Consider the following 26,869-nt stretch of genomic DNA (forward strand, 5'->3'; position numbering starts at 1 on the left):
TTCCCCAAATTTTAAAAGTATCTATTATAAGGCAGATTCAATTTATGCTAGTTACTTGCTGTCTTACACTTTTAACCATGTTTAAAGGATAATACAGAAAGGGATGAGAGAGATAGAAGGATAAGGGATAAAGGATAAAAGGATAATATGGAAAAGGATTGTATTAAAGGGTTTGTATTTTCAAGAGGTCTTAAGTTTGAACATCTTACTTACACATTATAATTGCATTCATAGACTTTTAGTAGTATTTTTTCTTTCTTCTTTTTTTTTTTTTTATTTTAAGGTTTGCAATTTAGTCAGATCCCATTTGGTTAGATAGATGCTAAGTGCTCAAAGGAAATGATCTTCAGAAAAAGTTGTTTGGGATTTTTTCCTAATCTTGATCTGAATGGAATGATGATGATGATGATGACGATGATGATAGTAATAGTAATAATAATAATAACACCCTCTTTTCTCTAAATATATTGTCTATACTTCACTGTAAAACTTCTGTGTTTGATGTTCCTGAGACTCTTCTGCTTGGCTTCTTACAGAAGATTTAAAGAAACCCTACAGAAGAAAAAGAAACCCTGATGTAAGGTTAGAAGTGAAAGGTACTTAGTATTCGTCAATGGACTTGATGTCTGGTACAGTAAATCAAAGAATCACAGAATGGTTGAGGTTGGAAGGGACCTCTGGAGATCGTCTAGTCCAACCTCCCTGCTCAAAGAAGGATCAGCTACAGCAGATTGCCCAGGACAATGTCCTGTCAGGTTTTGAATATCTCCAAGGATGGAGACTCCACAACCTCACTGGACAACTTATTCTAAAGTTTGACAACCCTCACAATAAAAAGTTGGTTTTTTTTTAATTCTTATGTTTAACTGGAATTTCCTGTATTTTAATTTCTGTCCATTGCCTCTTGTCTTTTTACTGGATAACACAGAGAACAGTCTGGTTCCAAATTCCTTACTGCCCTCCTCCCTCCCCAGATCAGGTATTTATACACATGGATAAAATCCCCCTGAACCTTCTCTTCTCCAGACTGAACGGTCCCAGCTCTCTCAGTCCCTCCTCATGTGAGACATGCTCCAGTGACTTAAACATCTTAGAGGCCCTGTGCTGGACCCACTCCAGTAAGTCCATGTCTCTCTTGTACTGCGGTGCCCAGAGCTGAATACAACACTTTAGTTGTGGCCTCACCCTCAGTGAGGGAAGGTTTGCCTCCCTCGACCTGCTGGCAATACTTTTCCTAATGCAGCCCAGGATACCCTTAACCTTCTATGCCGCAAGGGCACACTGACATCTCCTGTTCAACTTGGTATCCGCCAGTGCCCCCAGGTCCTTTTCTACAAAGCTGCTTTCCAGATGGTCAGCAACAAACATTTATTGGTACATGAGGTTATTTCTCCACAGGAATTTCCCCGGGGAAATGTGCATTTCATTTTGCTGAACTTCATTAGATTCCTGTCTGCCCAAGTCTCCAGCCTGTCCCTCTGAATGGCAGGACACCCATTGGGTGTATCAGCCACTCCTGGTTTTATGTCACCTGCAAACTTGTTGAGAGTGCATGCCCTCCCATTCTCTGGCTCATTAATGAAGATGTTAAACAGTATTGGCCCCAATATCGATCCCTGGTGCACACTGCTGGTGACTGGCCTGCAACAGGACTTCATTCTGCTGATCACAGCCCAAGACCTTTAGCACCACACAATAGTCAGCGTATGGCTGCTTATATACATTTAGCTGAAGATTTATCTTCATTCCTAATGCCACAGTGGTGTTTAATTTTTCACAAGAAATAAGCAGCTAATTTAAAATACTTCGAAACACTGTTAATCATACTTGAAGTATCTAATTACACACAATAATTTTGTAATGTTTTAAACATAATGTATTTATGGAATAATTAATTTATTTGTGTATTAAATTTAATCATATTAATGATAAATTTAATCATATTAATGTTATAAAGACAAATTAAAGCACCATATTTCTTCATTATATAAATATCCAAACCCAGAATTGAAATAACCCCTAATGTAATTAGAAGTAAATGCAACATTTTCCAAAAGGAATATTACCATCACTAGCACATAATCTTGCCATGTTATTATCATAGTTCCTAATTCTGAGTAAACACATCATAAAATTCTGAGGGAACCAAGGGAAGAAAAAGATTAGAGAAAGCAGCTCTAGGAGAGCAGCCTCATATAACTCCACAGAAGTTGGAATATATCAGAATATCAGACTATCAGAACATATGAAGAACTCCTTTCTCTTCACAGATATGGGGAGCCATGAGTTTAGGCACAAGTTCTGTGTGAGTGTCTCATAGTGCACACAGCAAGGTGTAACAGGTTACCATGGGGGAAAGTGGTGGTTCTCCATCAGCTGGTCACCACACAAGTGATAAAGAACAAAGGTAGAGACTTTCTCCTGCATGACAGCAAACTGTCTTATGTCTGCGTGAGGGTTCTCTCCTTACATGTCCTGTCTGACAGCCAAAGCATAGGCTATCACATAAATTATATGTGAACCAGGGCTGCCTAACTTGGACGAGTCTGACGTTTGACTCAGAATGCATGTCTTAACTACCCTGACTTACTGCCCTGATTTCTTGTCCAGAAAACAATTTTTGGCTCGGCATGAAAATTTTAAAATTCTTTCCACTGCAGTCACAAACTCCTCTGTCTACTGTGGGAATCAGCCCTTAGGATTTCCTACTGCAGTGCAGACAAAACTGCAAGTTGTTGAGATTTGCAAATCAGGGTTAGAAGCATTGTTCAAGGAACCAGTTGCACTTCAACTCTGAGTGGGCAGAGTAGGAGAAAAAGGAAGGTGGAAAATGGTAGCTGGAAGTTGAATGGCACAGAAACACTAATTGTATATCCAGTATGGAAAAAACATAATTGAAATGTACCCATGTGTCTATTTTATACCTAGCTGCATGAGTTATCTGACACAAGGTCCAGGCTCAGGGACAGAACCATTCACTCATACTGGTGATGTAACAAAGCGGCTACAGGAACACTGTACTGGGTGTAACTGGTAGGCTGGCTGGGTAGCCGGTGACTGCAGGATGCCCTCTGTGGAGGAGGCTCTGAACTGCTTTGGGCCAGTCACAGCCAGCTTTGGTGGGCTCTGACACTGCTGTAAACACCCCATCTTGCACCAAAACTGCAGCAGGGCAGGGGAGCCCCCAGTGCTCTGATTCATACCTGTGTTGGAAAGAGCAGCAGTTACTGGAGGCATAAGAAAATGAAGAAGAAAACACCTCCAGAGAAATGGAAGGGACACATGGAAGGATACATCGCTGGGGACACAGCTGGAGCTGCACTACTGAAGAGAGGCACTCCATGCCAGAGGAGGTACCTCTGAGGGACTGCAGACTGCAGGCAACCCACATCAGGGCAGAGACACCGCCAAGGGACTACAGCCGTGAGTGATCCATGCATACAAATGGGGAATAAGCAAGGACTAGCAGAAAGAAAACATTGCTCACTGACCCCACCCTCCCGCATGGCCAGAAGGATTAGAGAGGGACAAGTGCAATGTGAGATGAGAACAATGGAGGTTGAGATGTGGAAGGTGGAGGACTCAAGTTGAGCACAAGGAGGAAAGTTATTTCCTTGTTAGTTTATGTTCTCTTTTTTTTTCTCAATATGCAAATCAATAATTAAAATTTTGTATTAATTAACAATAAAGTAAATTAAGTAAATTCCCTAAGTTGAGAGTATTTTGCCCACAACAGCTACCACGCCATACCTGAGGTGCCTGGCCTACGATGGACACTGCAGAAGAGGAGACAAATCTGGAAAGAGCTACAAGATTATTGTTGAAAGGACACCTAAACTGGTAGAAAGACAAACTGTTTTGTTCAGTAACGGGAAACTTTCCAGTTTCCTTTGTGTCCTGAATATTCTTTACCAGTGAGGCAAGACCAGTCATAGGTGGAACCAGAAATTAGCAATATGAACCATCAGGTGGCAGAATCATTCAAGAAGATGTGAAGGAACATGAGGCTGTAGAAAATAAGGCACAACAGACCTACATGGGTTCGTGATCTGGTAACATCTGACTTGTCCAACACTGGACGGATGAACCAAGCAGGGGAACCAGGCACATACAACACAGAGATGTTGTCTTTCCCCCATTCTAATGTAACCTTCCCTAATATTTCCTCTTATCTAAGGTAACTTGAAATCTGTCCTTGCTTTCAGTAAGTGACCAGTTGACCTCTAGAGGTCACATCCCACCTAAATCATTCTATGGTTATACAGTTTTTTTAATTTTTTTGGCTCACATCATATTGAACAATTATTATATGATATTTACCTGGGCAGTCACATCATTTAGCCTGCATCTAGAAAAAAGTTCACGTACTGAACTGTAGTCCACTGTTCATCTCTTCCTAGCTCTCTCTGAGTGACCATAAAACAAGATCTGTATGATAGACATCTGACAAGAATGCTTCCAACATGAGAAATATCTGAATCTAAAGGGTCTGAATCCAAACCTCTAAACTGAAGACAAGGTATATCAGGGTTCTCATCGGGAAATCATCTATATAAGAAAAAACTCTTAATGTTTCTCCAGGACAATATGCCTTCCAAATTGCATCAGTTTTCTCAGGCTAGATGTCCACTAGTACACCACTCTGCTCAACGTTCCAAAACCTCTCTGGCCTTTAAGGAAAGGAAATCTCTTCCAGAGACCTGGACCCAAGGTCACATGTCAAATATTCGCTTGTGTCAGTCTGCTTATGGCTAGATGGAGCTAGAGCAGACTGGCCACATCCACACAGTGAGTTCTTGTCCCTGGTTTCCTATGCACACCAGGTAGTCTTAATGTGCTGGTTTTATTCTGGTGTGGTTTTCCAGTTCCAAGCTATTGAAATAATATCTTTGCACACCACAAGGGTGGCGTTTTTATCATACAACAGTAAAATTTCGTTTTATGGGTACTGGAATGTGATACAAATGCATGTGCAGGTGTCCAAGGGTACAAAGCCTACAAGGCTGACATTGGAGGAATGTATAAGATTAAAGACAAACCCTGGCTCATCTGACCATTGTTTTTGGGAGTAATCGTGCATACCTATTCCCTTTGAAATTGTCTGTTGGAGCTGCACAAAGCAGAAATAGAGAAAAGTAGCACTGTGGATGGTCCAGGAAGACAGCATTCAAGCTTGCTTCCTGATCTTCTTTCTTTAGTAGCATAAACGTACTGAATTTTTTTCTCAAAACTCATGTTAAAACTGGATCTTTGAAGGAAAATCTCTGAGGCAAAGGATTCATTAACATATTCTGAAAGCGTTTCATACCAACTATTTTCAGAAACATTTTTTTTACATTTGTAGATGTAAAAAGTGGAAGTCTGATGCAGTATCACTTGTATATGACTTTAGTGTTTATTACATCAGAATCCATTTTCTATTAATATACTCCAATATTCTATAGTAAAAACATTGTTAATCTAAACTTTGAAATACTATAATAAGAAACTTGTTTTCTGTGGTATTGAATATCTCAATAAAGCAGACATCTGCAGATATTTGATATATTGCCAGCAGTAATTTATTGGGCTTCAGGGATCCAAGATATCAACACCCATGTTTCAGCACTTTCAAACTTCCTAGGCTTTTGCACTAGCCTAACAGACTATTTTATGCCTGGTTTTATCCATTAGTTGCTGCTGATGTTCTGTTATGAAGACTAGACCGTAATATCTGGTTAACAATAGTCTTTGTAAACTCTTTACTTCTTCTGTTAAATCTCCCTAAGCATCTGATTCTTTACCTATATTGCTTTATTCCTCCTCTTGAAGTATCTTATTCCATTCATGGAGGACTTTGTGCTTTTCTTGGAGAGCTTTCTCCTGACTTTGTAGGGCCTTTTTCTCATCTTGAAGGGCCCTGTTCTCCTCTTGGAGGGCAAATTTCTCCTCACTGAGGGCTTTTTTTTCCTCACAAAGAGCTTTCTCCTCTTCCTGAATGGCTTTGTTGTCCTTTTTAAGAGCCTTGAGCTGCATCTTGAAGGCCTTGTCTTCCTCCCATAAAGCTAAAATCTCTTGCTGAAGAGCTTTTTCCTCCATTGCAAGTGCTCTTTCTTGTCCTTTGAGAGCCTTAATCTCTTCTCTGAGGGCTTTATTTTGCTGTTGGAAGGCCTTTTGCTCTTTCTCAAGGTGCTTTGTTTCCTCTGAAGAGTCCCTATGCTTCTCTTGAGGGATTTTATTCTCTTCCCAAAGGACTTTGTTCTGTCTTTGGATACTTTGATTCTCCCGATAATAGGCTTTGTTCTCCATACAAAAAGCTCTGTTCTGTTGCTGAAGGTTTTGATTCTCTTCTCGAAGGGCCCGATTCTCCTTCCAGTGTTTGGTTAAATTGTGTCATGTGAGAGGAGATGGCAGATGGGGGCAACAGAGATAAATTGCTGATCTTCCTTAAAGAGTTTTCATCCTTTGAGTCAGACTTTTTGTCACTTAGCGGCACCACTAAGGGACTGTTCTATGGTCCAGATGGGTGATTCCATCTTTCGTATTCAGTAGTCATGGAACTGAGAATAGAGGTTAAGTGTCCATAAGACCCTACTCAGAATAACATATAAATAAGTAAATAAATAAATATAGCACTAAATGTGAAATAAAAATAATGGTAAAACAATACTGATATTTGACAAATATTGTATATTTTTGTATGTGCTGAAGTATACAACAAATTAAATTTCACAAGGCTGAGTTAATTATAATGAAGAAAAAAGAAGGGATATTTCCTTTCAGAGTCTTAAAACTTTGGCAATCTTTCTCATGGACATATAGCAAGGTGATATGCATTCATGGAGGAATCCAGATTGTTAATATATATCTTTAGTTGTAATTTTCTTTGCTTTTCTTTTTTACCTTTTTTCTTTCTTTTTTTTTTTTTTTTTTTTTACTGTGTGATTAAGTATTTAGTTTTCTAGAACTGTCACCTTACTTATACTTGAATTTACTGTTAATGCTGTTTCTATTATAACTATCTTGATCCAGACCAGGGACGGTCTTGAATTTGAGCTTACCTTATCTTTCAGAGAAACAAAGACCAATAATATGTGTATATAAAGTGACAAAAAATATCTATAACCCTTTCAAAGGTAGAGCTGATGAACTCCTCTCTTCAGATTCTATTATATAACTGAGATAAGGTGCAATTAAACACTTTTTATTGTTTATTCCTTATTCTACCCTGCTGGGAGAATGTTACATTGTTTAAATTGGAGTAAAAGTACAGGCTAAGTAGGATTTTTAGGAGCTTAATTTCTATACATAGGACAATATTGTAATATCAGACTTGTTTTGGATATATGCCTGGTGTTTGCTAGGAAGCATTAAACAATTAGCCACTATGCCATTTAATCATATAATTCATATATTCAGCTAAATACATATACATGTATATGTATATAACAAAGAAACTCCCCTGTGTTCAGAGAAACTGTATTATATCTGTGGAGTATCCAGCAGGAAAACTATGATAAATTAAGGAAATCACACAGTACTTACTGTTGTGTTATCCTTGAATCAGTCTGCCATCTGGCAGCTCATGGCAGAACTGTCAGGTGAGGCTATTCTCAATGATGTAATTTCAAAACGCATAGCATCAGTGACACAACAATGAATGGCACTGGTGATCATGAAAGTTGTGACCATCTGAGTGTAAGCATAAATATTTGTAGGGTTAGGATTGTCTAGAAAGACTGTCTTTGTATTTCTCAATATTTTTTCATGTTTCTTCATCCATTATATTCGTTCAAAACATTATTGTCCAGCTAGCTGAATAGTTCTTGCCGCTTGTATTGATGGCTGCCATGAAATATTTTCTTACAAAGACTCTGAAAGTGAGCTTTTATTCCTAGCTACCTTGGCACAAATTTGGGGTAACTGTATTTGGAGTTATTTCTAAATTACAGAAATTCCATAGATGAAACAATATATGGGGTTTATATTACAAAAATTAAACTAGGATTAGTATTTGGAATTACAAATGTTTGAGTAAATTTAGCAAATGTACATGGAAAGCGTGAATTAAATAATAAAAGAGCATGATGGTAGGCTGCTTGCAATCTTCATTGCCCCACAGACAACATTCCTGTTTTGCAACTCGAACAAAATCCATGCATTCTATGGCAACCATTTTGCTTTGTTGGAATAAGAGGATGAATTACTTAAGACACATGCACATCTTAGATTACACCAGTAACTTGTCCACTCTGTGAATTTTTGGGGGCAGAGGAATACTGTATTCCAACTAAAGTATAAACCTGCTTCCAATATTTGTTATCCGATCGAAGTAACCAATATGGTTTTTTTAGTTATACATTGTGTGCTCAGGATATTAAAAAAAAGAGGTGGGTGAGGCACCTTCAAGTCCAGTGAGCTTAAAATGAGATTTGATAATTTTGTTTAAATCACTGCACACATCACATCATCTCTTTGTGCTGTCTCTCAGCTCTGTTCTGTATGTTAATTAGGTAGGGAACTGAAATATGCCGTGTAAAATGCTCAGTAATCCCAGAAGATGAATATACACAACTCCCACTGAAAATTTTGCAGGATGATCAGCCCTCTGAATCCTTTTCTCCAGGATATTTGATTCTCTTGCCTGCTCACGCAAATTAAATAGGCAAAGCACATGAGTAATACTGAAACTTATAATATCAAACAAGATCAGTATCTTGGGTTCATGTATCTTTCCCAGTCCTTTTCCTCACTTTAGTTCCCCAGGTACAATTTAAATCTTATTTCTTCCACGCTTATCACCAATATAAGTCTGAACATTATAGCTCAGTTAATTTTCTCTTCTGCTCCCTTAAAAATGTCATTGTGATTAAGCAAAAATAGTTCAGGTAAGTCAGTACCTGTTGCAGGTGTTTTTGTGTTAAAATGTGAAGTTAAAGTAACACTGGTCACTTTGACATGGAGGCCACTTCCTTTTATAATTTAGGAATATAAGTAGTAGGAAAAAGCTGTCAATTTCAACAAGTGACAAAGAATAAGGCAATATTTCCTCCTCAAGATCTCCTGGGTTTTACACCCCTGATTTCTCAGAACCCTGCATAGGAAAAGAAAGGATAATCTGAGCTTAAAAAAGAGGGAATTTTATGAACCCAGTTCATAGTTGGAGTAAAACAATACAGCTATAATTACACCAATAACGATTTACTCCACTAGAAATTCTTAACATTATTTTCCCATTAATGAAACAAAATTACTAAAATATTAGGTATACCACGAATTAACAATATTTATTGGAAAATATAGAAATTAAGGCTAGCTTGAAACATTTTTTAAAACTTAAAAAAGGGGGTTTAAAACCTTTTTTAAAGGTTTTTCTTGAACATTCTTGTATGATACCTGTATGATCACACTGTTGTTTGTTAATCATAGGAGATATGAAATACAACAGAATTCTAAGATAACTCAAATAAAAATATTAAAACCAGTTTTTATAATCTTTCAGACACTATATTTTACTATCATAAATAATCCTTGTAGTGAGCACTGTGAGTGAAGGCAATGGGAGTATATCACTGCGATGTAAGGTGCAAATGCTGATTTCAAGGGGACAATGTATGTAAGACCTAATATAATAGTGAAAATAATGGCCTAAGCAAACTATGATTTCAATTTACCAGTTCTTAGTTCTGGTTGTTCTGACCAGAAAGTAAAAATTACTTTTTTCAAAATAAAGGTTTAGTCTAGAAATTTTACATTACAGTGAAATGCAACAATCCAGACTTTTTTATGAAACCCACTCTGAGTGGATGTATAGCACAACAGCATACATGGCATGCACGAAAGATGCAGAAAAAAGTTTTGAGTTCCTGCTGTAAGCCAGGCAAAAACGCAAATACAAACCAGTTTCACTTACATCCTTTTTGAATGCCCCCACCACCCACATTTAGCTGTACTGCTCAGTGGAAATGAGTAGCCCAGCAGGTGTATTCTTAACTTTTCAGGTGACACTAGCTAACAATTCTGATCAATCTCTGACCACTACCTCAGAATAGCTAGACCTACAAATAAATCAAGTATGTGCAAAGAAAGACAGCATAGTTCAAAAAAGTAAGCTTCTAAAATTGAAATCGCACACATTTCATAGCTTCTATTACATATGTCATTTGCTGTTGGATAAACCTAAAAACTCAGTCTGGAACCAAAAAACCTAACTAGCATATTTGGCCCATCTGGCACTTTTACTATTCTGACAATTTTATGCTGATGTGGCCTCTTTTTTAGGTCGTTCAAACTCATGATTTTCTCCCCCAAGTGGAAGCTGTTACTTCCAAGAGACTGAAAACCTGGACTAAGACAGATCTTTGCTCTACCTGCCAGAGATTAGCACAGTACCGCAGAGAGCAAAAGTTGATGGTGCTGTACATCTGTGCATTCAACATTCAGTGGCACTAAGCCACTAGTCTCTTTTCTGCATGACCAACTGACTAATTACTGTACTTGGCCTTTTTGAGTGCCTTCAATTAATGCAATATGCAGTCGCACACAGTGATGGAGTCACCCATACAGAACAGAATCTGGGCCAGAATTAGGCTCTAAGTCCCAGAAACACCTGTTACAAATACAAAGTGTCCAGATGGTCTGGTCTTTGTGGGAAAGTGTCAATAATTGACTTATCTGTCTCTCTTACTTTTGTTTTAAGGTCATAAACATGATTCTTTTGAAGCAGAAAGCCAATCACACTTGGGGGGGGGGGGGAAGAAAGAAAGAAAGGAACCCTAGGATAAATGCAAAATGCGCTCCATTTGTAAATCTTAATAACCCAATGGAGCTCGTTGTTATCATGTTCTGGGCAGGCAAATGGGATTAGCCTGTGATTACAATGCAGCCTTCAATATAATTAGATGGATTTATTTAAACACAGCTGTAAACCATAAAAACGTTAAATATTTAGTGACCGTAAATTCCACAGTTTGTAAATTCAAACGTAAATCTCCAGTCAGCTGTTTTGCTTTGGTTTTGTTTAGAAACACTAGAAAACACTGCTCTTCTTTCACTTTCTTTTTTATGGATATCCGTTATTTGAGTTTATAGCAGTGAGGAATGTTCCTGAATGCTGATTCACTTTCTAAGAGTGCATTGCTTCATTCATGAGTGTTTTTCCTCCTTTGAAACATGACATTTGAGATCAGTGATTCCATTGGCAATAACCATGCAAACCATGGAGTTTGCATCCCATGCCTTCTCAGCTGTATAAGACGGAGGAAGAAATACGGAGTTTAATGTCAGATCCTGAAAGCAGTTAGGATATCTCAGACAATAACCAGGAACCACGGCAGTCATGGCTTCCTAATAAGACTGTTTTAAAAGAACGAATCATGGACAATATTAACAGCAGTAAAAGTAGTATCTGTCTGTTTCATGCATTGCTGAAAGCCCTTCTTTTCCTACTTTGTCTCTCTCCTCCCTCCCTCCCTCTTTCTGCCTTTATATAGCCACTCAATATGAGAGAGAAAAGAGTGAGAGGGGTAAGAGAGAAAGAACGAGAAAGAATGAGTTGAGGAAGGGAGAGAGGAAGCTATTTCAGTAGAAGGAAAAAGTGAGAGGGTAATACAACGTATTTTCTGCCCACCAATCATTTGGCTTCTATCAAATATTTATTCTTCTATTTAGTGTCTGTAAACTTTAAAGGCCTTAAACCCAGACTGCTATATCCCTGCATGTCCACTTAACACAAAAAGAAACACATCATAGTTAGTTTTCTGAGTTCCTAACTTGAATTTGAACAACAGTAGTAATTGAATTAATGTCAGTTACATTGGAATCATGCCTATTTTTATTATTCATAAGTACTGAGATAATATTAGAATCATAGAATCATTGAGGTTGGAAAAGACCTCTAAGATCATCGAGTCCAACCGTCAACCCAACACCACCATGCCCACTAAACCATGTCCCTAAGTGCCGCATCTACACGTCTTTTAAATACCTCCAGGGATGGGGACTCCACCACTTCCCTGGGCAGCCTCTTCCAATGTTTAACCACTCTTTCAGTAAAGACATTTTTCCTCACGTCCAATCTAAACCTCCCCTGGCACAACTTGAGGCCATTTCTTGAGGCGCAACTTGAGGCCAACATGTGGAAACACAATACAGGGCAATGTTGTTAATATGTCAGAAAGGCTGAGTCATGCTTCATTATGCTTCATTCTCGCTTTATTTACCTAGAAAACTGAAGAAATGCTGCATACCCTAAGTTCTAAGAAAGAACAGTCGATCCACCAGTGAAGGGCTACAGCTGTGGATGTTTACCTGGGCATTTCTTCTAATAGCATTCCTGTGCTTTCACCTGGTTGTATCTGAGCAGTCAGATGTGGGGCAGAGCTGGACTTCAGAGCCACATATGTAGGCAAGTGTGTATTGTAAGGGAAAAATACTGGGCCAGATCCAATGACCTGACAGAGGTGAGGCTGCTGCAGCTCCATGCTCCCAGGTGCAACTTGTAGCGAGGCTAAGCATGTATGTAGAGGCATGCGAGGCACATGCATGTAGAGCACACATGTTCACCACATATATATATATATATATATGGCTGACTGCACAGATCAAGACAGACAGACACATTCAGCACTCATACAAACACAGACACCACCAGCAGCCTCATCTTGCTCCCTTCCTTGGCTGAGCAGGATGGTCTGCTAGTGAGAATATATCTATCTATACACATATGCACAAGGTGGTTGCCTCCAGCAGCTGGGCTGAAACACAGTCATCTCAGTAGCTGCCCCTGGATCCCAGTCTCACTGGTTGCTGGCATTTGGACATATGAACCCCTGAGGCCATAGTCCCACTCGAGTTGCTAGTACAGACACCCCCCCCCCCCCCCCCCCCCCCCGGTCAGGACTCTGCTGGTCCCCCACTAGTCAGTCTCACATGGTCTTGCTCTTGGAGATACACACACCCCCCGTCTCCCAGGCCACTTTACCTACTTGCTGGCTAGTACAGCATGATGTTGGCTAACGATCACACGCTCACTTGCACGCCCATGTTCTGTATAGGTGCTGGCATCATTAACACAGGGGCTTTATGACCCGAGGTCCTGCTCCAGTGGCTGACAGTTAAGTCTACTCAGTCCAGCCTCTCTAGTCACTGGTACTATGGATACATGGGCTCTCCAACCTCTAGTCTTACTCCATTTGCTACACTAAGACCCCCCATACCCCATTTCTGTTAGAAAGGAATTTAATAAATAAATAGGGCAGGCTGTGCTGACCAGGTGCAGGGTGTGGTCAGACATGTGTACTGACGAGCAAACTATTGACACATGATTTGGCCCTTTTTACCCCCTTATGCATTTATTTTCCCACCTTTGTTCCTCCCCAAGTCACCTAAATCCATTTTCCTTCCTTTGGTTCCTCCTCAAAACATCCCATAATAAGTCCTGTGCACTCCTGAAATGCTCTCCCCCTGCAGCCATAATGTGTCCCACACCCCCGGGCAGTAACCCACCTCAGTCCAAAAGGAGCTCCAACATTGTCTTATCTTAGTAGGTTTCACACATGAACATGGGGCCTGAGGCTCTCCTAGGACAGCCTTGGGACAGGGCCAGACAAGGTGTTCCTTCCTCTGAGTCCTTAAATTGGGTTCCTGCCTGCCACAGTGCCCCTGCAGTCTGTGGAGATGGGCCTTTGATGGGCTGATGGCTCCCGTGATGGGCCAGACAGTAGCCAGAGCAGAGTATTATTTGGCTCTCCCTCCCGCTATTGTCTTTCTGTGCTCTGTTGTGGGTGTGCAGACAAGCTCTTACCACATAACCTAACATGTATATCTGCTAGCACACCTGTACAGTCTGCTCAGTAGAGTCTGCTTCTAAAAGCCAGCTTTCTCCATTGAAAAACACAAACTGACTGAGCGTAACTGTGAGTAATCACAGCTGTGAAAAATATGTATTTTAAAGCCACTGGTTGTATTGGACAGGTGTTATTCTGTTGGAAATTCATATTCATGTCATCACCCATAGAGTTGTTTTAGAGCAAGGAATATTAAAAGAATTTAGCTGTACTATAACGTGATTAATTATGGAAAAGACATCTATTTATCTTCCTAAATAATAACAGATAATAAATTTATCTTCCTAGTTGCTAACTGCAAACTATATATGTCATATATACATGTCTATATGTTCTTATATATACTATTTTATATATATACACAATGTAATATATATAAATATGATTATAAATGACAAATTAGGTGGTTTCATGTCGATTTTTTTTATTTTCATCTCACACAGAGTGAAATTCATCCCACCTAAATTCTGATGTCTCCTGTACACATCATGCAACTGATGCTACATGGAGTAAGTGGGTCGCACTAATCACACAACGGGCTCAAATAGGAAACCCCAGTCGCCCAGGAATCCTGGAAGTGATCATGGATTGGCCAGAGGGCAAAGATTTTGGAATATCGCAAGAGGAGGAGGTAACGCGTGCTGAAGAGGCCCCAATGTACAATGAACTACCAGAAAATGAGAAGCAATATGCCCTGTTCACTGATGGGTCCTGTCGTCTTGTGGGAAAGCATCGGAGGTGGAAAGCTGCTGTATGGAGTCCTATGCGACAAGCTGTAGAAACGGCTGAAGGAGAAGGTGAATCGAGCCAATTTGCAGAAGTAAAGGCCATCCAGCTGGCTTTAGACATTGCTGATCGAGAAAAGTGGCCAGTGCTCTATCTCTATACTGACTCATGGATGGTGGCAAATGCCCTGTGGGGGTGGTTGCAGCAATGGAAGCAGAGCAACTGGCAGCGCAGAGGCAAACCCATCTGGGCTGCCGCATTGTGGCAAGATATTGCTGCCCGGGTGGAGAACCTGGTTGTAAAAGTCCGTCACGTTGATGCTCACGTACCCAAGAGTCGGGCCACTGAAGAACATCCAAACAACCAGCAGGTGGATCAGGCTGCTAAGATTGAAGTGGCTCAGGTGGATCTGGACTGGCAACATCAGGGTGAATTATTTCTAGCTCGGTGGGCCCATGACACCTCAGGTCACCAAGGAAGAGATGCAACATACAGATGGGCTCGTGATCGACGGGTGGACTTGACCATGGACACTATTGCGCAGGTTATCCATGAATGCGAAACATGCGCTGCAATCAAGCAAGCCAAGCGGTTAAAGCCTCTTTGGTATGGAGGATGATGGTTGAAATATAAATATGGGGGGGCCTGGCAGATCAATTATATCACACTCCCACAAACCCGCCAAGGCAAGCGCCACGTGCTTACAATGGTGGAGGCAACCACCGGATGGCTGGAAACATATCCCGTGTCCCATGCCACTGCCCGGAACACTATCCTGGGCCTTGAAAAGCAAGTCCTATGGCAACATGGCACCCCAGAAAGAATTGAGTCAGACAATGGGACTCATTTCCGAAACAACCTCATAGACACCTGGGCCAAAGAGCACGGCATTGAGTGGGTGTATCACATCCCCTATCATGCACCAGCCTCTGGGAAAATTGAACGATACAATGGACTGTTAAAGACTACGCTGAGAGCAATGGGTGGCGGGACATTCAAACATTGGGATACGCATTTAGCAAAGGCCACCTGGTTAGTCAACACTAGGGGATCTGCCAATCGAGCAGGCCCTGCCCAGTCAGAACTTTTACGTACTGTAGATGGGAATAAAGTCCCTGTAGTGCACATAAAAAATATGCTGGGGAAGACAGTCTGGGTTATTCCTGCCTCGGGCAGAGGCAGACCCATCTGTGGGATTGCTTTTGCTCAAGGACCTGGGTGCACTTGGTGGATAATGCGGAAGGATGGGGAGGTCCGATGTGTGCCTCAAGGGGATTTGATTTTGGGTGAGAATAGCCAATGATCTGAATTATGTGATGTTAAGTACTAATTATAGTTATAATAGTTATACTAATAATACACAGATATACTAATAATACTAATAATATTATATGCCATACTAATGTTATTACAATAAGAATCACCCAGACTAATGAAGAATAACTTCAGTGAAACCAAGCAAAGCACAGTGATGATGGTACCAGAACTGACTTCAACATGGAACAATCCAACACCACATACCATCTCCATTTTTCCTGCCCTGAAAGATTATTATGACAGATGGAGCCTGAAGTCATGGACTAAATGAACTCACCGAACATTTTAGAGGGATGGCCCACAGATGAAGGAAATGATATCTGTGTATGTGTGTATATATATATATAAAAGGGGGTGGTGATTAATGAAAATGTACTGGAAAATGTGAGACTTGAGCATGATGCAGATGGTATAGAATAAGGGGTGGATATTGTCCTGGTTTCGGCAGGGATAGAGTTAATTTCCTTCCTAGTAGCTGGTACAGTGTTTTGGATTTAGGATGAGAACAAAGTTGATAACGCACCGATGTTTTAGTTGTTGCTAGGTAATGCTTACACTAGCCAAGGACTTTTCAGCTTCCCATGCTCTACCGACTGAGAAGGCTGGAGGTGCACAAGAAGCTGGGAGGGGGCACAGCCAAACTGGCCAAAGGGAAATTCCACACCATGTGACGTCATGCTCAGTACATAAACTGGGTAAGCTGGCCGGGGGGGCCGCTGCTCGGGGACTGGCTGGGCATCGGTCAGCGGGTGGTGAGCAATTGTACTGTGCATCACTTGTTTTGTGTATTATTATTATTATTATTATCATATTATTATTATAATTTTATTTCAATTATTAAACTGTTTTTATCTCAACCCACGAGTCTTTCTAACTTGTGCTCTTCCAATTCTCTCCCCCATCCCACCGGGGGGGGGGGGGGAGTGAGCGAGCGGCTGCGTGGTGCTTAATTGCTGACTGAGATTAAACCACGACATAGATAAACATTTAAATCCAAATAAGTCACTTTAAACTTTCTTCATAGTGGCTTCAGAGAAATACATACCTCCAGGGGGAGATATATCTCCTATTAACATAGGCATCTAAGAGAAGTAAAATGAATCACTACTATCATCTAGATGTGCTTACTTTTGTTCATTAATCTAAGCTGACTAACTAAGACTTAGATATCTATATTTCAGGTAAATAAAGTAGTTTGAATCCAGCATCATGTAAGACAAAGGTAGAAAGCAGCTGTCAGAGAATATCTCCATATCCATCTCAAATGTGAACATTTCTTTTATTACATCTTTTCTATAAGACAAAATGTAATAAAAGATCAAGAAATTAAACGTTGATAGCATTTTTCATTTCCTTTGAAAATGACTTTGTGAAATTCATAGTCATGGGCACACAGGCCATTTAAGAGAAAAAGAAATAATTTACTGGAACATACCAAGTCAGTATCTGACAGAGAAAAGACATTTATACAGCCTCTTCCTAACTTGATATAATATAAATATGAAGGAAGAATTAACATCCTGAAGCATGTCATGTCTCCACTCCTACCTGTTCCATCAGTGACAGGCTGAAACTGTAGCTCTCCTCATCATTCTTAGTAATAGCATAAGATCCTTTGCTCAAATGCAAAATGCAATCCTTTGCTCAAAATGCACCTGAAATAAAAATCCTCATTTAATAATACTTCCTTAAAAAGACACATAACTTTTCTAGGAATCATTAACAGTTTGCTACACTCAAAGCAGATAGTAGCTCTTCATTTGCTTCTGCCTTTCCAAATAAACACCATGACAGAACTTGAAGTCAGATAAATACCCTACATTTGGATTAGTTGCATAGAACCCTTTCACAGTAAAATGGGTACTTACAAGATGTAATTCATCTCATCCTAAATTTGGCATCTAAAGTAGACTGTATCAATTGTTCCTTATTAATTGTTCACCTTTGAATACAGAAGCCTAAACTGACTTGCTCAGTTGTAAGTATATGCTTGGAATCTCACCCTAACTGTCCTGAATATTTTTCTCTACTTGGTATAAAAATCAGTATCAGACTTTCTGTTTGCTGAAATCAGTATTTCACTGAACATTTCTTCAGATGACACTCAGTCATGGGACCAAGAAAATACAGGCTTGGTTGTATACAGCAGACCAAATTTATATGCTGTATGCAGACAGTAAAAAAATATAACTAAACTTTATTAAGAAAGTTTGTGGATGAAGGTTTTCTACAAAAAATATTTGAAAGAAGTTTCAAATTTGATGAAACATAAGGGAAACTGCTGGCAGACAATTCAAGGTCACTTCTAAAAACCTTAACGAAGGATGAAACTTACTGGATTTGTAAAGGTGATTCCATGTTTTGAACTCTTCTGGTTTATACTGGATTGATATTATTAAAACAAACTCATATACCTAAACCCAGGGTAATTATGTTCAAATCCAATCTGTACTACTTATTGCATTGCTTTTATATCCATATTCCAGTTTTCCAGTGCTTTTTGTTGCTCACATCTAAGAGAAAACACAAAGGAGCATTATTTAGCTTTAGAAAAAACTATGAAATCTGTACACATGGAGTCATATATATAATTAATTTGCCTGCAACTGCTGCCTTAATTCATGTATATATTTTTCTCATACCAAGCTGTTTAAAGTAAGGAAAGTTTAGCTCTGAAACTGGCCCTTTCAATTCATCAATACTTCAATTAAAATTATGGGGAAAAGTAGTATTGAATTCCATAAAGTAAGCTGTTTTATACTAAAACCAGTAACAATTTATAAGCTGTCACTATTTTGCAAAATCTTTTAGTACCATTGACTTTCTACAACTTGTGCATTTTGAAAGGACTTTCAGACATTGAAATCATTGAAATGGACCTTCTCTATTCCTGTTTCCGTCCTCAATAAACAAACAAAACCAAACAAAAACAAGCAACCCCCCTTTCCTTTAGTTAAGGCTCTCTTCTTCCATAACTCTCTTTTGGGGGGGGGGGGGGGAATCTAGTTCCTATTTACTCTTTATTATAAAGGACTTACTTTTTACAGAATTTTTTTCTGTACTGAATTTTTTTTTTCAGGTCTGCAACTGTAAACTTAGAGAAATCAGAGCTGTACATCTAAATCATTTAATAGCTAACGTGTCACCTTTATTCTCCTGAGTCCTTTATATTTTTTTCTACAGTTTATTTTTATTGCTGCTGAAGAGAAGGCAACCCATAGCAAGTGTTGCATTCTAGAGCACCTCTTTAGTTGTCCTAATGTGTTAAGGGCTGTAGGCATTGAATAAGTCATCTACTCCTGCATAAACAACACACTTCCAACATAATAACAAACACTGAGAAAGACTTTAGGTCATTTCTGAAAAGTTTTTTTAAGTGGTTAATAACAACACAGATACATTCTTAAATTTGTAGTTTGTACCGGAAATTTTAGAAACATACAGATACTGTATACAAAAAACCTTCTGAAGTGTGAGGATATTATTAAAGCAACTTGGTTTCCAGAAGAATTGTTTAGATTGTTTTTTAAAGGTTCAGAACAAGTATCTATGTATGTGTTCAGAGGCCTGACATCAGTCATTTCTGTCTGGCTGGGGATGTGATTTGTCTCTAGGAGGAAGTACAATGAAATAAATACAAAGGTGTAAAGGAAAAGACTGTGAAAATTCTGCTTCTGTTCCTGCTGAGCCATCAGGCTCAGAACTTGCAGCAGACAGTTCCCTCTGTTTCTGGGGTGCTCAAGTATATTCAGTGGAATATTTCTGAGGATATTGACAGCCAGCCAGTGTGTCTCACAGGAGAGGAAGATGAAATAGATAACATGAAAACTTGGAATTTTTTTCTTACACAGCTTTTTTTTTAATTTTACCATACTGGAAACCACATCTACATTTAAAATGTTCCCACGTGTTTCCTCAGTCCACTCCTGCAGGCTTAATATGTTTGTGACCCTTTCCTGTGAAGGATCAGGTAGCATCTCATGTACCATCCTGAGTGCCACATCCACTAGCGCATCGCCGTGTGTACTGCAGCTGAGGGAACTGGTGTTTACAACTGCACTGGGTGCAGGTGCCCAGGCGCTGGCAGCGGGGTGCTGCAGGGGCGGCCTCTGTGAGGAGAGGCTGGGGCTGCCCCGTGCCGGACACAGCCGGTTCCAGACGGCTCCAACCGACCCACCGCAGGGAACGGCTGAGCCCCTCAGTCAAGGCAGTTTGGCTGGGGTAAAATGCTATATATATATGCTTATATATAAATGATATCTGTGATACTTCTGATGTCCTTTTCACTGGAGATGTAGTCGAGACTGTAATTTTGACTATGAAACAAGGTTTTCTGCACCAGGGTGGGGCTGTGGTGTGAGAGACAGTGCAGGACTCATCCTGGATCTCAGAAAGAGATCGGGAAAGGCCCAACAACAAGTGACTTAATAAATTAGTCACTTTAATAAGGTAGACTAAAAATAGGAACGCAGATAGTGAGTAAACCTTATGTAGAGAGCGAGTAAACGTTATGACCCTTCAGATGCTGGGAACCCTGCGTTCATGCAGCTTCAGACAGGCCCCAGGTGGATTTACCCACGGCATGCTGAGCAGATCCCATCCGTGGAGAGAAGCTCCTCCTTTTTGGTATTTTGAGCTGGTTTTAGATTTTCTTACAATAAAACAACTCCATTTATCATTCCTGCTGTCAAATAGGATGTTTACATGAGAACTTCTTGTTGGACTTTTAGACAAAGGCAAAGCCTCGCAGGTGGCATAATTGCTGGTACAGTGCAGCACAGCACAGCCCTGGACTTATTCAGGTTAACTGCTACGTGGTCACTACTCTTCGATACACAATGGTCTTGTGATCAGGATCACTACACCTGGTATCTATGCTCATACACGCTGAACACTAGGTAAAGTAAGATCAATCATTACAATGTGAGAAAGGACTGAAAGACTCATGATGTCTAATTCCAGAACAGGATTCATTGTTATAGGAGTTCAGACTATACTTACAATTACCTGGTATCGAAATTAAAAGCACTGAAATTTAGTATTTTAGTAGAATCATAGAATCATAGAATCATTGAGGTTGGAAAAGACCTCTAAGATCATCGAGTCCAACCATCGACCCAACACCACCATGCCCACTAAACCATGTCCCTAAGTGCCTCATCTACACGTCTTTTAAATACTTCCAGGGATGGGGACTCAACCACTTCCCTGGGCAGCCTCTTCCAATGTTTAACCACTCTTTCAGTAAAGACATTTTTCCTTACATCCAATCTAAACCTCCCCTGGAGCAACTTGAGGCCATTTCCTCTCATCCTGTCGCTTGTTACTTGGGAGAAGAGACCAACACCCACCTCGCTACAACCTCCTTTCAGGGAGTTGTAGAGAGCGATGAGGTCTCCCCTCAGCCTCCTTTTCTCCAGGCTAAACAGTCCCAGTTCCCTCAGCCGCTCTTCATAAGACTTCTTCTCCAGACCCCTCACCAGCCTCGTTGCCCTTCTCTGGACACGCTCTAACACCTCAACGTCCTTCTTGTAGTGAGGGGCACAAAACTGAACACAGAATTCGAGGTGCAGCCTCACCAGTGCCGAGTACGGGGGCACGATTACTTCCCTACTCCTGCTGGCCACACTCTTTCTGATCCAGGCCAGGATGCCATTGGCCTTCTTGGCCGCCTGGGCACACTGCCGGCTCATGTTCAGCTGGCTGTCAACCAGCACCCCCAGGTCCTTTTCCGCCAGGCAGCTTTCCAGCCACTCTTCCCCAAGCCTGTAGCGCTGCTAGTAACTAAGATACTTCTAAACTCATGAATTAAACAATGGCAGGGAATCTTCTCAGGCACTGAAATTTGATCATCTATCCTCCTGTGCTTTTATAAGGGTCTTTGACATGGGTTTTGATTATGGGCATAATTCAGAAGTAGGCATGGGCCATGGAGCAACTTCAGCATTAGTTCTTGTTTTGGAAATTCAGAGAGTTTAAGACTATCGGCATAGGCTGTTCTATGTTACTTTGCCTTGGTGCTAGCTTAGTTTGCTAGCACAGATGCAGCCCACACAGTTTCCCTGAATATTGGCTTATGTTCATTTGAGGATGAGTGTTTAAAACATTCTCTGTGTTTTATTTTGGTTTCAAATTCATCAAGGTAGACTTTGTGGATTACAATAATAGGTATCAAAATCTTTCCTTGTGTTTTACAGGGATCCAAAGTGAATGACCCAGGTTTGTAAATTCAACTCTGTGCCAAAGTCTCTTTGTGAATAGGAGTCATAGACAGCTAAGCAAAAGTTAAGTTATGACAAGGAATAGTATAAAATTCTAGTGAATAATTTTTTCCTTTACTCTTTCAGACTGAAGTCGTGCTGTTAAAGATGTTTTCCTTATGGTTTACTAAATGGGGACTGTATGTTAATTTTGAGATTGGTCCTGGCTTAGGTTAGCGCAAATAACACACCTCCAGAAAGATATTAATAACATTAGAATCATAGAAACATAGAATCATAGAATAGTTTGGGTTGGAAGGGAACTTTAAAGGTCACCTAGTCCAACCCCCGTGCCATGGGCAGGGACATCTTCAACTAGACCAGGTTGCTCAGAGCCCCATCCAACCTGACCTTGAATGTTTCCAGGGATGGGGCATCCACCACCTCTCTGGGCAACCTTTTCCACTGTTTCACCATCCTTATTGTAAAAAATGTCTTCCTTATATCTAGTCTAAATCTACCCCCCTTTAGTTTAAAGCCATTCCCCCCTGTCCTGTTGCAACAGGCCCTGATAAAAAGTTTGCCGCCCCTTTTTATAAGCCCCCTTTAAGTACTGATAGGCTCCAGTAAGGTCTCCCCAAAGCCTTCTCTTCTCCAGGCTGAACAACCCCAACTCTCTCAGCTTTTCTTCATAAGGAGAGGTGTTCCATCCCCCTGATCATTTTACTGGCCCTCCTCTGGACCCGCTCCAACAGGTCCATGTCTTTCTTCTGCTGAGGGCTCCAGAGCTGGACACAGTACTCCAGGTGGGGTCTCACCAGAGCAGAGGAGAGGGGCAGAATCACCTCCCTCCACCTGCTGGCCATGCTTCTTTGGATGCAGCCCAGGATACGGTTGGCCTTCTGGGCTGCGAGCGCACATTGCTGGCTCATGTCCAGCTTTTCATCCACCAGTACCCCCAAGTCCTTCTCGGCAGGGCTGCTCTCAATCCCTTCATCCCCCAGCCTGTAGTGATACCAGGGGTTGCTGTGAGCCAGGTGCAGGATCTTGCACTTGGCCTTGTTAAACCTCATGAGGTTCACACGGGCCCACTTCTCCAGCTTGTCTGGGTCCCTCTGGATGGCATCCCATCCCTCTGGAGTGTCGACCACACCACTCAGCTTGGTGTCATTTGCAAACTTGCTGAGGGTGCACTCGATCCCACTGTCTATGTCACTGATGAAGATATTAAACAGTACCGGTCCCAATAGAGACCCCTGCGGGACACCACTCGTCACCAATCTCCATCTGGACATTGAGCCAGTGACCACTACCGTCTGGATGCGACCATCTAACCAATTCCTCACCCTTTACCGGACAGTCCACCCATCAAATCCATACCTCTCCAGTTTAGAGAGAAGGATGTTGTGGGGGACCGTGTCAAAGGCCTTACAGAGGTCCAGATAGACAACATCTGTAGCCCTTCCTGTGTCCACTGATGTAGTCACTCCATCCTAGAAGGCCACTAGGTTAGTCAGGCAGGACTTGCCCTTGCTGAAGCCATGCTGGCTGTCTCAAATCACCTCCCTGTCCTCCATGTGCCTTAGCATAGCTTCCAGGAGGATCTGTTCCATGATCTTCCCAGGAACAGGTGTGAGGCTGACTGGCCTGTAGTTCCCCGGGTCTTCCTTTTTTCCCTTTTAAAAATGGGCGTTATGTTTCCCCTTTTCCAGTCAGTGGAACTTCACCAGACTGCCACGACTTCTCAAATACAATGGATAGTGGCTTAGCAACTTCATCTGCCAGTTCTTTCAGGACCTGTGGATGGATCTCATCGGGTCCCATGGACTTGTGCACCTTCAGGTGCCTTAGATGGTCTTGAACCTGATGTTCTCCCACAATGGGCATCTCTTCATTCTCCCAGTCCCTGCCTTTGCCTTCTGCGGCTTGGGCGGTGAGGCTCAAGCACTTGCCGGTGAAGATGGAAGAACATTAACTCATCTAGTGTAGATAGAAAGCCTCTTGGCAAACTTCTCTGATTTTCTTTCTGTTCTTCTTGTTATTCTAAACTTTTCAGTCAAATTCAATCTTCAAAGGCATTATTCTAACTCTCCTGGGAAAGCTAGTGTTTTAAAAAGGACATATCAAATTGATGACATTAGTAGCTGGGGCAGAATAGGCTGCATCTGATTATCAAGATTGAATGATAACATTATCTAGATGACATAAAATGCTTGGATCCAAAAATAGATCTATTGCCAGTTGAAAATGTTATACACTGTTGATATGTTATTACTTTCTTCTAGAAGAATATTCATCATCAGAGTGACACAATATATAACTAATTAGTTATTTTGGGGTCATATTTTTCCTTATTATACATAACCTGCTGAATATAGTTCTGAACATGGAAAATTGTTTAGTAATAAATTCATTCCCTCCTCTATTAAAGGGAGTACATGGGAATGCATGCAGAGTCTTGCTGAAATCTTGAACCATGTGCAATTTGTTGAGAAATATTTAACTCAGAAAACAGAGGAACAGCAATTGCAACAGAACTACTGCTTTTACACAACTCAGGCCTGTTTCTTTTTTCTTCTGCCAGTGGCTTGGATCTGTGTGACCTTAATAACTTCTGTGATATCACCCCTAAACTACAGTGCAATGCGGTAAGTCATGCCATCATCAGTACACTATGCCTGTCTGAAAGGTTGCCTTACAGGCTTTAGAGCTGAAGTCCAAACAGCTTTGTAAAGAGACATCTTCTTCCTATGAGGTCCTTGCAGACAGCAAACACCCTGTCTGAGCACAACTTATGGTCTTAGTACTATACTGCAGCATGCTTATCTTCTGGCCCTGCTTGTGCCCACAAAGTACAAACACAGAGCCATCCTAGCATAGCCACTATTTGCATGGATAGAAAATCTAATCCTGAGGGAGATTTTGGGAGTAACTGGGGCTAACATCTGTTATCTACGTGATTCTTACTAAAAGTGAAGTAAGATTCTTAATTCTAGTGCCTGAACATGGTGACATTTTAGATACCATAGTTTAACACACATGGCTGATACCTGCTGCTCACAGATGGCCTGATTCTCCTGCAGGTCCTGCGTCATATCTGCCAGCTCCATGGGTACGTTTAATACATTTTAGTAATTTCAATGGTGCTATATGACTACATGACATCACCCAAATTGTTCCCTTGATTTGCCATGTGAAATAATCTTGAGTTGCAGACACAGAATCAACATAAAAAAGTTTAAAAATATATGGGAAGAAGAGCATTCAAGCAGTGACAGGTAATATTCTAAAGTTTCACAGGCTCCTTTTGGTTTGGAAAAGCCTGCCAAAGTTTGAATAGGTTAACAAATGTTATCTCAGCTCTGTAAGGCAGAAAAGCAGGTTGGAAATCTCAGTGGCAGTCTCCTCTAAAATGGCTTAACATATCAAACTTAGCCTGACTGCTGCCAGCATGGTTGTATTATTTATTTATTTACTGAAACCACTGTACTGACAGTCTCACTTTCCTCTTTCTGCTGTTCTCAGAAACAGAAACAGTGAATGCCTTTATCTTCTTCCATTCCCCTTTAGTCTTCCCAAGTGGCCAGAAGCTGTCTTTTATCAACTGTTTCCTTTACAACATGTTGTCTTTCCTTTGGCTTCTGATTTTTTCTTCTTTCATATATATTTTTTTTTATTTTATTTTAAAATTGTTTGACCTATTGGAACTTTCAGTGGCAGTCCTTGTCAGCTATCACTCTTTTTAGCAGCTAAAATTTGTTTTGTAATGCTATCCTCATTGTGTCAGTTGTCTCCTCCTTGAACCTATAAAAATGTGTGATGTAAGCACAAGATTTTTCCTATTATCACACTGAACAAAGGAGTGCTGTTTAAATTGGTACTGCAATAGAAAAGGCACATACGTGCAAAATATTAGTGGATCTCGGTACTCTGAATCTATACAGTTGTAAATGAAGCAACATAGAATAATGTGAATCTGCTCTCCTCTTCAAACTATTATACTTATCTCCAGCAGCCTAGCATTTCATAGCTTCTTAAGAATGAAAATGTATTAAACAACAATGCATGTTCAGTAAAAATAAATGCATTTTTTTCTAGTTAGTGTTTTTAAGACTCTGTTATAGCACAAAAAATATAAGGATCAATTTGTCTCTGGGCAATGGTATTAAAGGAATTAGATATACAACAAATCCCATAAAATCTGCTAGGCCATCAGGATCTGGCTTGACTTCATTTGCAGTCTGTACTGGACATGGATTCTGGGCTGCTAGTGCCCTAACACCCAAACACCGCACATGTGGCTGCAATTATGACTGAAACACACACAGACATCTGGGTAACTTATGAACATCTGAATACTTGATGCAAGCCTAAAAGTTTAAGAGACTTTTATGAAGAGTTTGGTTTTTTTTTTTCATAATAACAATAGATGTGCTACATATATTGTAAAATGTAATTATGACACAGGTTAACTGGGTGTGACGGTGTGCTCCCCCGCCCAACCTGACCTTTATCTCCTGTAACCCTGCTCAAACGACAACTACTAGGGGTGGTCGTTAATGGATGCCGATAGTGATAGCTGTGTCCATTAAGAGTGGATTCGGGAGCCAGATAACAACACAATAGCCAAGGGCTATTGTGAGAAATACGCCCACCTAACCACAGTTATCGGTATGCAAATATGACTATAAGTCAATCATCTTACTCTATAAATAGTGGACAGGCCAGGGCCAATTGGGCTCTCCTGCATGGCAGCGTGCTGCACGGTGGGATCTCCCCTTGAGTAGGGACACCTCTCAA

At 40.7% G+C, this 26,869-nt stretch overlaps 1 pseudogene; it reads right to left on the bottom strand.

The window, feature by feature from the left end:
- Positions 1–5,763: 5,763 nt before the first annotated feature.
- The window catches only part of LOC143160596 (uncharacterized), a 90,986-nt pseudogene continuing 69,880 nt past the window's right edge, over positions 5,764–26,869 (bottom strand).

Source organism: Aptenodytes patagonicus, chromosome 1 (assembly GCF_965638725.1).
Source record: "Aptenodytes patagonicus chromosome 1, bAptPat1.pri.cur, whole genome shotgun sequence".
NCBI lineage: Eukaryota > Metazoa > Chordata > Aves > Sphenisciformes > Spheniscidae > Aptenodytes > Aptenodytes patagonicus.